A 12,219-nucleotide genomic window follows, 5' to 3' on the forward strand; every position below is an offset into this window, starting at 1 on the left:
TCAATTCTTTGTCTGAAAATGGGAAGAGTTCTACAGTTAGGACAATGAGCTAGAAATATCTGTGATGACTTGAGGAAATCCAAATACCCATATAAGGATAAATATGAATCCTACGATGCTGGAAGGGTACGGAGGGAGATGAGGTTCTTTTATTATTATATACCCAGCGTGAGATTAAGAAACAACGGTTCAAATGTTGGTCCGACCAGTTTATTATAATCCTAATCAGGGAGACGGGGAAGGGAAGGAGGGCGATAGAAAAGAGAGGAAATAAAGCAAGAATTGCGTAAAGCGGGGATAGTCACCACCAGGATCCCGCAGCAGTCCCGTTGCACGACGTTTCGATGATCCGGATCCGAGGTAGAAGCAGCAGGGGGGGAGAGAGAAGCAGCGTGGCCGGCCTTGGGCAGCAAGCAGGTGGCAGAAGGAAGTCGCAGAGCCGATCCACGAGGAAGCAGCAGGACTCAGGTAGCAGGCCCAGGGGAATCCGCCAGCACGCAGGAATTCGGTGGTGAGGGATCTGATGGCAGACTCCTTTCTCATGGTCCTTTTATCCTCCTTTTTCTCCTGCCTACGTGACATCCCTGGGCGCTTGAGCAAGAGTCATGTGCTATCCCCCGAGATGGCCATCATCCTGGGATAAGTCCACACAAAAGACCGCTTCACAGCTAATTAGCTGCAGCTTATCTTCCTCTCCTTGCCCCTGGCCTTGTCCATCAAGGTTCTCCAGACAAAGGATTTCACAACCTTTGCCCAGGACTTGCCTGGACTTGTTCATCTATGTCCTTCAGACAAAGGATTTCACCACCTTTGCCCAGGACTTGCCTGGACTTGTATAAGTCCATCTGTGTCCCCAGCAAGCTTTGAGACACTGATGTTAGCAGAATAATATCTTACACCATTATTGTAAGTCTAGGAAGGTTAAAAGATGGAAGTTAATGAATAAGCACATAGGAACTTGGTCTTCTAAAGTAACATAAAGAATAGAATCCTTAGAGTTGGAAGGGACACTTAAAGGTTATATAGTCCAGCTCCCCTGCAGTGAACAGAGACGTGCATTGCTAAATAAGGTTGTTCAGGGCTTGACCCAGCCTTGTCTTGACAGTCTCCAGGGACAGGGCACCAACCACACCTCTAGGCAAACTGTTCCAGTGCCTCACTACCCTCGCTGTAAAAGACTTTTTCCTTATAGCCAACCTAAGTCTACCCTCTTTGAGCTTGAAACCATTTCCTATTGTTCTATCACCACAAACCCTGGTAAAGAGTCTGTCCTCTTCTTTTTTGTAGCTCCCTTCAGATACTGAAAGGATGCTATGAGGTCACCTCGGAGCCTTCTCTTCACCAGACATTTCAGCCTGTCCTCATAGGAGAGGTGTTCCATCTCTTGGATCATTTTTGTGGTTCTTCTCTTAACATGCTCCAACAGGTCCATGTATCTCCTGCACTGAGGACTCCACAGTACACCAGGTGAGTCTTCTCCAGTGCAAAGTAGAGGGGCAGGATCACTTTCCTCGACCTGCTGGGCATGCTTATTTTGATGCAGACAAAGATACTTCCTGGGCTTTCTGGGCTGCAAAGGCACATTACTGGCTCATGTACATCTTCCCATCCACCAGTACCCCCGGGTCCTTTTTGGCAGGGTTCACTCAATTTTTTCATCCTAGATTGTACTGGTAGTGAAGGTTGCCTTGACTTAGTTGCAAGATCTTTCATTTAGATTTGTTGAACCTCATGAGATACACCTGGGCCCACTACTCAAGCCTGCCTAGGTCCCTCTGAATGAGATTCCATCCCTCTGGTGTGTCAATCACATCCCACTGCTTGGTGTTATCAGCAAACTTGCTGATGCTCAGCCCCACTGTAGTCAATGTCACTGATGAAAATACTAAAGATTATTGGTAGTACTGACCCCTGGGCCAGTGCATCACTGATCTCCATCCACACAATGAGCCATTGACCACTGCTCTTTAGACTTAATCCTGCGGTCAGTTCTTCGTCCACTGAACAGTCCATCCATCAAATCCATATCTTTCCAATTTGGAGAGAAAGATGTTGTGGAGTACTGTGTTGAAGGCTTTACTGAGGTCCAGATAGTGGCTCTTCACTTGTCCAATGATGCAGTGACACCATCATAAAAAGGCCACTTGGTTGGTCAGACGGGATTTGCCCTTGGTGAAGCCATGCTTATTCTCCCATATCACCTCTATATTTTCCATTTACCTTATCATAAATTCCAGGAGGATCTGCTCCATGATTTTTTCTGGCACAGAGGTGGGACTGGGGGTGGATTCCCAGGATCATCCTTTTTACCCTTCTAAAAAATGGGTCTAAATTTCCTTTTCTTTTCAGTCACCAGGGACTTCACCTATTGCCATGACTTTCCTAATATCATTGAGAGTGGCTTGGCAACTACATCAGCTAATTCCGTCAGGATTCTGGGATGCATCTCACTGGGACCCATAGACTTGCAAATGTTCAGGTTCCTCATGTGATCATGAACCTGATCTTCTCTTACAGTGGGAGGGACATTGCATCCCTGATCGCCTCCTATCAAACCAAACATTTGAAGGCTGTGTGGCAAGCAGTTACCAGAGAAGACTGAAGCAAAAATTTTGTTAAGTGTATCAGCCTTCTCCTTGTCTGTTGTTACAAGCTTGCCTGTGTCACTCACTGGGCAGATTATGCTTTTCTGGACTGTTCTTTTTTGATTGAGGTACCTGTAGAAGCCTTTCTTGTTCTTCTTGGCATCCCTTGCCAAATATAGTTCAAGCTGGGCATTAGCTTTCCTGATCCCATCCCTACACACCCAGCAGCTTTCTCATAGTCTTCCCACGGTACCTGTCCCTATTTCCACTGCCTGTGCATTTTCTTCTTGCTCTTCAGTTTGACCATCAGGTCCCGGTTCAGCCACACCAGTCTCTTGTGTTCCTGTCCTGATTTGCTACACCTGGGAATGGAAAGCTCTTGCATGCTGAGGAAAGCTTCTTTAATGATCTGCCAGCTCCACTCTGCACCTTTGCATATGAGAACAGTTTCCAGGAGGTTTTGTTGACTAAATCCCTGAAGAGCTGGATGTTAGCTTCCCTGAAATTTAGCATCCTAATTCTACTCTTTGCCTGTGTCATACCTCTCTGGAGCTTGCACTCAGTTATGGCATGGTCACTACAGCCCAGACAGCCTCTTATCCTGATGTTACCAATCAATTGATCATTTGCTTTGGTGAACAGCAGGTCCAGTATTCCATCCCCCTGGTGGGCCCTTCAATTATTTGACTCAGGAAGTTATCCTCAATGTGTTACAGGAACCTCTTGGATTGCCTACAGGTATCTATGCTACTTTTCCAGCAGATATCTGGCTGATTGAAGTCTGCTAAAAGGATGAGTGCTTGCAGTCACAATGCCTCCTGTACCTGGAGATAGAAGGCCTCATTGACAAGCTCTGACTGATCTGGTGGCCTGTATTCGACACCAATCACATCTCTCTTTGCCACCTCGGTCTCGATCTGTGATCCATTGTCTTTCAACTTGCTCATGACTATTTTTTAGCGACAGCTCTTCACATTCTATTCCTTTCCTAATGTAGATAGCAACACCTCCTCCCCTCCTTACTTGCCTGTCAATTCTAAACAGCTTGTGACTGTCAATAGCCACTCTATAGTCATGGGAATCATCCCACCAGGTTTCAGTGATGGCAACTATACCGTGGTTTTCTAGTAGCATGGTAGCTTCCAGCTCCTCCTGTTTATTTTCCAAGCTGCATGCATTGGTGTAGAGGCACTTCAGCTGGGCAGCTAGTCTTGTCACCTCCTTAAGGAGCAACTCTTTTATTCCTTTTAAATATTTCTCCATTGCCCCTTCCTATTTCCCCCAGAAGCTTCATCATCTTAAGGCTTCATATGTGCCGCAGTGTTTGCAGCACATCTCAAGGCAACAGGTCCTTCAAATTGAAGCAATCCAAATTAAAAAAATTATTATGTATGTTATGGAAATGTGTATTCTATATAGATAAACAGAAATAATGCATTGTAAATCAAGACCAGTAGTGTTTCTGAGCCATATATCTGTATGTGACTGTAAGGCTTGCTCCAAAAGTAATGCCTCCTACTTTATTATGTTGACCCACAATGTCACAGTGGGATGTTGATGGTATAAAGGTAGAGAATGAACCTTTCTACCAATATTCTGCATTTTGTTGCCATGCAACAAGTACCAGCAGAGGAGTCTGATAAATTGATGTCTGACATGGGAATATGTCTGAAGCAAAGATGTAGAGTTTGAATTTCTTTATACAGAAAGGACCCATTGACATTCAGTGATACTTGATGAATGTTTATGGAGACCAAACAGTGGACATGAGCACAGTGAGGTGGTGGATGGTGCATTTCAACAGTGGCAACAATGACATGAAAGACAAGTCATGTCCCAGATGACCATGTGACTGTTGTCACATTTCAAAATGAAGAATGTCTCAATCAGCTAATCAGCAAATTATGACCATGGAGCTGTGTATGGAGCTGAATATCAGTTTCAGTGCACTGCAAACAACAATGACAATGTTGGAATAGATATAAGTTTGCACCAGGTGGGCCCCACAAATGCTCACATAGGAACAGAAATAGCTCAATATGCAGCCTTTAGTAGGTAAAATGATGTGCACTGTCTTTTGGGAAAGGAAGAGGGAGATTCTTCTGGGTTTCCAGGAACCCTGAAAAACCATCAGTTCTGCTCACTCTATTGTGATTATGACTAAGCTGAAGGCTTGAATATCCAGAATCAGGCCTGGGACAATCATTCTCTTGCAACACAATAATGCCAGGCTCAGTACTGATTTGAAGACATGGAAGCACATTGGCAATCTTGTCTTGACTGTCCTACCCCTCCCATCATATGATCAGGATTTGGCTCCTGACTTCCATCTCTTCTGACCAATGAAAGATGGACTGCAGGGGCAACATTTTCTTAGCAGGTGAGAAACAGTGGATCTCATCCACTGGTGCAGATTTTTACAAGTGTGCCATGCATAGCTAATGGTTGTGACTATGTTGAAAAATAATTTTGTAATTGAGAATTTGCTTTATCAAATAGTGTCATTGTGCTCTTTGTATCTGTTGTAATTTCCATGGAAATAAATAGGAGGCAATACTTTCAGAGTTTTCCATGTATTTTGTACTGCATATATTTTGAAATGTACCCTCAGATTTTTAAGTGCCCTTAAAATGGAGCCAAAAAGCATATGCTGCCATTGCAATATCAAAATACCATGCTTTGTAGGAAACCGTGGTAGGATACAGCATCATTTATTTATCACTATTACATTTGATTCAAATGTAACCCATTGAAATACTTTTATGTTTGTAACAAGAATTTTAAGTTTGAAGCCAGATGCCCCTCAAATTGTTATGGGAATTTATGTTTTAAATTATTTGTTCTACTGCATGAGAAATCACCACTAAAACAAACATTGCAAACATATCATAAAACAAAAACAAAAACAAAAACAAAACAAAAACAGACACAAAGCTGGGTATTAACACATTAAAATGTGGCATCACCCAACATGTCAGTAGAACAATGGAACAACTTTCTGTTCACTGTATTGAACTGTAATAAAAAATTTACCTGGATCCTAGAAAATTTGAAATATCTGCGCATATCAGTGTTATGTTCATTGTTTTCACTTGTCTTACAGGAGTATTTAAGTAGATACAGTTATGGACTTACTATCATATTCTTTTAGCCAATGTATAGGCATAGATCTCTTTCTCCAAACAAATGTTTTTGAAGAATGGATTGTTTCTTTCTTTATTTACTGGGCCTTGAACTTGTAATTGGTCCAAGGCATATTACACTCCACAGAGGTCTCAAGAATTTTTGAAAGAAAGTTAAAACAGACGGTAATTGATGCATGAAAGAAGCAAAAGTTTTATAGTTTCCTTCTATGAATGCTGCTCAGAGGTCATATATTTTATATTTATTATTGTCTGGGCAAACTCCTGCCCAAGTTGACAGATAAATCAAACTTGTAACATAATAATCTGATGGATGGGACTACTGAACATGTCATTTCTTTCCCTGTTGTTCCCTTAGCAGAGTTAGATAGGTGAATATAAGAATGTTTTTAGCATGCCAGATCTCTAAGTACCTATGAGTTTTTCACGTGTTAATAAGAATGCCTCACAAGTAGCATGTTTTTTTCTGTTATCCATGAAATTCTCTACCAGATAGTATTTGTCAGTCTGGATTTTTGCTTATGAAATATTATTGTCTCAGCACTGATTATTTACGTTCCTGGAATTTTCATTTGCCAGGAGTATTCTTCCTTTCAACCTATTTGTCTCAAATCCATGACTTACTGGCAACCTGACTGTCATATATAGCATTTTAAGGAACACTTTATAAAACAACCTAAATCATACACATCAGAACCATACCAACAAAAACTTTACAATATTCAGAATTAATTGGTTCTAGAAGGTGACCAACCTGACCAATCACTGCATTTCCAAACCCTTGTGAACTTTTCAAGTTGAGCTATGATCCAGTTTGGAGCATATCTAATATTAAGAAGTAAAGATACTACTGCTAATCTGAACTGAAAATCTATTTTTGAACATAAAACTTTTTTCCAGGTTTTATTAATTTGTTTCAGCTGTACCAATGCCTTTTTTAAAAAGAGCATGGCCAAAAGAGCACAGTCAAGGGAGGTTAACCTCATCTACTCTGCCCTGGTGAGGCCACATCTGAAGTGCTGTGTCCAACTGGGTTCCCCAGATAAGAAAGACAGGGAAGTGCTGGAGGGAGACCAGACGAAGGTTACAAAAATAATTAGGGGCCTGGATCATTTTTTTATGAGGAAAGGCTAATAGACCTGGGACTGCTGAGAATGAGGAAGTGAAGACTGAGAGGAGATCTTACCAAAATTTCTTATAAATACTTAAAGAGCAAGCATCAAGAAATGGTGCCTTTTTTTTTTTTTTTTTTCAGTGGTGCTCAAGGACAGAACAAGGGGGTAAAGGACACAAACTGGAACACAGGAAGTTACTGTGTAACCTTCTGAAGGGAACATGCTTTACAAAGAGGGTTTACTAGATTATCTCCAGAGGTCTCTTCCAACCTCTGTGTGATTCTTCCCTCCTCCTGCTCAATGCCCTTTAAAAACTCATATCGTTAATTTATTGCCTCACTACAAACACTGCCCAGTTTATTTCTGGAATTACTTTTCTGCAGCTTTAGTCAGTAGATTCAGATCACAGAAGAGACGCCAGAATTGATAGCAAGAATGTACAGGTGACATTTCTATCTATAGATAGCAGAGAACTGTTGAGCTGTTGAGGTCTAAGAAAGCTCCTTCCTCTTTTTCTGTAGAAGGTACAGTGGAATCAGAATATCTAATTCTCAGATTTCTTTGAAAATCTCATTTGAAGACATTTACCTTAACACACTCATATTTGAACATGTTATGGTAAGCATGCAATCAAATATGTTGAGAATTCCATTATTGCATAAGGGATTATTAGTTAACAAGGTACAGATCACAAGTTTTTTACATAAGCCTACACACAAAAATGCCAAAATAATTCTGTACTGCAAAGTACAAAGGCTGGTTTTATCAGTATTCCGTATCATAATATGTGACAGGCTGTTGGATGCAGAAAACACAATGCACTGCGGAGCGGTGTTTCTTGTTTATTTCTAGCAGTCTCACACAAGTTCTGAGTTTCCAAAGGGAAGATACATCTGATTGTCCAAAGGAAAGATATACGAGGATGTACTGTATCTTCCAGGAGCCTTCCGATTCTGAGTGATAGGGGAAGAGCTCTCTGGTCTCTTTCCAGGAGGTGAGTGATGGAGAGCCTGCTGATAAATATTTGGATTGATTTTCTCTCTTGCCTCCTGTTTTATTTTTTGTTTGTTTTCATTTATTACTCTTAATTATTTCGTATTATCTCACATTCCTTTAAATAAATTAGCATCGCCTATCTCAATCAGGTTTTTGATTCTTCATTCCACCTCACGCCCCTCTCCCACCCCCCCCCTGCCCATTTTCTTCTGAGGGTAGGGAGGACTGTTGCATGATTAACTCCTCAAACTGCAACAGCTCCAAAAGTAATGCTTCCTATTTTGCTATGTTGACCCACAACACCAGAGGCAAATGTTGATAGGAGAGGTTAAACTTTCCAAACAATATTATGTTGCATTTCTTTTGCCATGCAAGAGATGATAGCAAAGAGAAGGTTTTGTTATCAAAATAGCATCTGATATAGAAGTGCATGTGAAGCAAAAGTGTGCAACCGAATTCCTCCACGTGGAAAAAATTGTACCTATCAACATTCATTGACATTTGCTGAATGTTTATGAAGACCAAACAGGGGATGTTATCAAAGTGAGGTGCTGGATGGTGCCTTTCAGTAATGGCAACAGATTTTTACAAGCACAGCATAGAGGCTCTTCTTTATCACTGGCAAAACGTATAACTAATGGTGGTATGTAAAACAAACAAAGGTGATGATGGAGCCTGTATTTGAGATACAAGCAGTATAGAACAAGATGACAAAGAAAGAGGAATTAAGTCACCCCTCCCAGCAACAGTTCAGAAAAAGGGTGAGCTCAGGAATGCAGCCCTTCCCAGTTCAAACTCTGGCATTTCAGAGGGGGACGGGCAAACCACTCAGGCTCTGAGTACATACAGTACATTATCAGCAGTAAGAGGAGGGTTAAGAAGAAATTGCATCCCTTGTTGGGGATACTGAGGACAACACAGTAACCAAGGATCAGAATAAGGCTGAGGTACATAATGCCTTCTTTACCTCAGTCTAGTAAGACTAGTTCCTTCCAGGGCACACAGCTCCTTGCACCACTAGATAAGGATGGGGAACAGAATAGGCCCTGCATGATCCACTGTGAGATGTTTTAGGACCTGCTCCAAAAGCTGGATGCTCACAAGTCCATGGGACCAGGTGGATTGCACCCTAGAGTGCTGAGGGAGTTGGCAGATGTGGTTGCCAAACCACTCTTCATCATTCTTCGGCAGTCCTGGCAAACCAGGGATGTCCCAGTGGACTGAAGACTGGCAAATGTGATTCCCATCTTCAAAAACATCCAGAAAGATGATCCTGGTAGCTACAGACCTATAAGTGTCATCTTGGTGTTGCGGAAGGTTATGGAACAGATAATCTCACGAACCATCATGAACCAAGTAGAGGTCAGCCAGGGGATAAGGCCCAGTCATCATGGGCTTATGAATAGTAGACCCTATCTGAAAAACCTGATTTCATTCTATGACAAGGTGACCTACCTAGTGGGTGAAGGATGTAGCCAACCTGGACTTCAGTAAAGCCTTTGACACTGTCCCCTACAACATTCTCATGGAGGAGATAGCTGCCCATGGTTTGAATTGGCATACACTCCAGTGGGTGAAACACTGCCTGGATGGCCAGACCCAAAGAATTGTGGTCAATGGAGTTAAATGCAGTTGGGCAAGGGTAAACTGTATGAGTTTCAGTAGGCCAAGTGTCAGGTCCTACAGATCAAAACAACCACAGGCAACCCTACAAGCTTGGGGAGGACTGGCTAGAAAGCTGCCTGATGGAAAGATGCTTTGGTATTCTGATGGACAGTCAGCTGAATAAAAGCCAGTAGTGTGCCCAGGTGGCCAAGAAGGCAAGGGCATCCTGGCCTGTATCAGGAATGGAGTGGCAAGCAGGACTAGAGAAATAATCCTGTCCCCATACTCAGCACTGGTGAGTGCATTTCAGCTGTCATTAAATAATATCACACAGTTTTAAAATCCTTTCTCAACTTCATAAGTATATATGTTATATACATATTCTACAAATAACTTCCACTGAGTTTAGTATTATGCGAAGATTGAAAGAAGAACTATTTCTCCTTCCATTTTTTTTTCTGGCTTATTCTTTCAGTGACTTTTTGGGAATAAAGATCATAAGATAAATAACAATAAAATGGAAGACTTTACAAAACATTGATATTTACACCTCTTTGTTCCAGTTCATTAAAACAAGAGTTTCTTCATACATTTCCAGAATTTTGCATATTCATTTGATGTTAAAGAACAGCAGCCTCCATTCAAATACAAGGATCAGGGCAACATAATAGTGCTGAGGTTTTTGAGTCAGGACCAGACTGATTGCCCTGTTAACATCAATAAATTAACCTTGCAAACTTCCAAAAGATTAATCTTGCAAGCTGCCAGTGTGGCTAATCTACTTAACAGTGAAGATGTCCTTCCTTCGTATACAGGAAAACTGACCTTTTTAGGTGCAACAGAGGAGAACAGAGAGGGGGAATAATGGTACTGAGAAAAAAAAAGAACTACAAATGGTGCCTAGGAGGCCTTGAATACAGATGGTTCTGGGAGAGAGAGTACTGTTTTATTGTGGGACCTGAAAAGTGCAGGCAGGACTTGTGGGACTGAGAATGGAGAAGGTCCACTCTCCGACTTTTCAGACCTGTCTCAGTCTCCCTCAGAATACATATTCCCTGGCAGTACAAGATCCTCTCACCTTATTCCATATCCTACTTCCACTAAGACAGCTGCCTCTAACCTTCTCTGCTCTGCAAGAAATTGCATTGCTGACAAACTGCTAAACTACCTGGATCTTCTGTATCACTGAGAAAAAGGAGGAAGGGCATAGAAATGGCCCCTGTTCCTAAAGGTGTTCAGTGTTGGATAGAAGATGCAGTAGGCCAAGACAGAACTGTTGGAAAGAAAGATTTTCCTCCTCATCACCCCTTTCCTCTAGCAGTATTTCTTATTTCCCATCATCCATGCAATGACCATGTCCTGATCAACAATGACTTCAGGTCTTCCAAACTCATTCCAGTTGCTGCTCCCACTCAAAGTAACTACCTGTTTCTACGCTTACACAGAAAAGGGTGGAGAAATTAGCTTCTTTTGTAAACTCAGGGAATTGCAGGACAAAAGGGATTATGTCATCCTGAATGGCTGGCCCATGGAAACATCCTAAGGAATTAAGACTACCTATAAGGAAGCAAAAGGTAGTAAGGTTTTTGAGTCAGTTCTGGAAAGGATACAGGAGATCATAACATAAAAGGAATAAAAGAAAGGAAATGATAGCTTGCTTATAGGTCTAGTAAAAGAGTAATGAAATGAACTGTATCTCCAGCATATTGTCATACTTCTCTGTCCCGACAGTGTTGGAATGAAAAAATTCATGTATCTTAACTGACTCCTTGGCAAGCAATGAAGTTACCACCTGCTTTATTTCTTCCTGTTTACAAATTAAAACACATTTAAAGTGTGCCTTTGTATGTATTTTTCTAATGGAGAAACAGATGGTACTAAATACTTTCCCCTGATTTCTGAGAGATAACATTTGTTTTTCACATTTCTTCCCTAGTTTTTTCTGTTAAAACTCTTATCTTCCTAAACATAACCCTATTAAATCTAATGTTGGAGAGATCTGACCGGAAGATGAGGGCTAATTAGGTAATCCTAGTATCACTAAATAATCAGTGTTAACAGAATTTTAATGAAAATGAAAGAAAATCCACTGGAAGAAGTGATAAATTCTGAAGACATAATAAAACAACACAAATAGATTAAAAAGAATTGAAAACATGATCCTAGTGGGAAAAATCAGAATAGTCATAAGAAAAAGTGCTGGATAATACGTGAGGAAAGTAATCCAAAATATAGTAAAGTAGTAGTAAAGATGAAAGGGAGAGATCTGAGGCAACAGAAGTTATTGTAGCTACATATTTCTTTACCATCACCGATCACTTTTCCTAAGAGACATATACTGTGAATTATTTTGTTATTAGTTATTTCATTTGAGTCTGTTTCACTCTTCTTTTTAATCAAAAAATGTCTTAGTTTCTTTTAGTAGACATTGTTAAAACTTAAACAGTTTGCCTCCTTACTTTGCGATGTGGAAGACAAGCTGAAAACATCAAATCAATCAGCTCATTAAAAACTTACAAAAATTTAGTAGAGAAATTCAAATTAAACCATGACCCAAAATAAGAAAATAAGGGGAAAATAAGATACATCTGTAAACAATTAATATCCAAAAGGCTGCTTGATATTTAATTCTATTATCCAGCCTACCTTCCTTGTTATTTTATATAACCTCAGTTATAATCCTCAGAGTGTCTTAAAGATTTCCTTAAGGATTCAATAAATATCTGTTAGAAGTCAAACAGAAAAAGAGAAAAACTTGGGAATTGAAATCCACAA

At 40.8% G+C, this 12,219-nt stretch overlaps 1 protein-coding gene across 1 annotated transcript in view; it reads right to left on the reverse strand.

Moving 5' to 3' along the window:
* LOC104912719 (anoctamin-2-like) overlaps nt 1-340 on the reverse strand; it is a 40,886-nt gene extending 40,546 nt beyond the window's left edge. Inside the window, exon 1 of the mRNA XM_010716980.3 lies at nt 306-340. The gene's annotated coding sequence lies outside the window, so the exon portion shown is untranslated. The remainder of the gene's footprint in view (nt 1-305) is intronic.
* Between the last annotated feature and the right edge of the window lie 11,879 nt (nt 341-12,219).

The sequence above is a fragment of the Meleagris gallopavo genome, chromosome 1 (assembly GCF_000146605.3).
Source record: "Meleagris gallopavo isolate NT-WF06-2002-E0010 breed Aviagen turkey brand Nicholas breeding stock chromosome 1, Turkey_5.1, whole genome shotgun sequence".
NCBI classification, from domain to species: domain Eukaryota; kingdom Metazoa; phylum Chordata; class Aves; order Galliformes; family Phasianidae; genus Meleagris; species Meleagris gallopavo.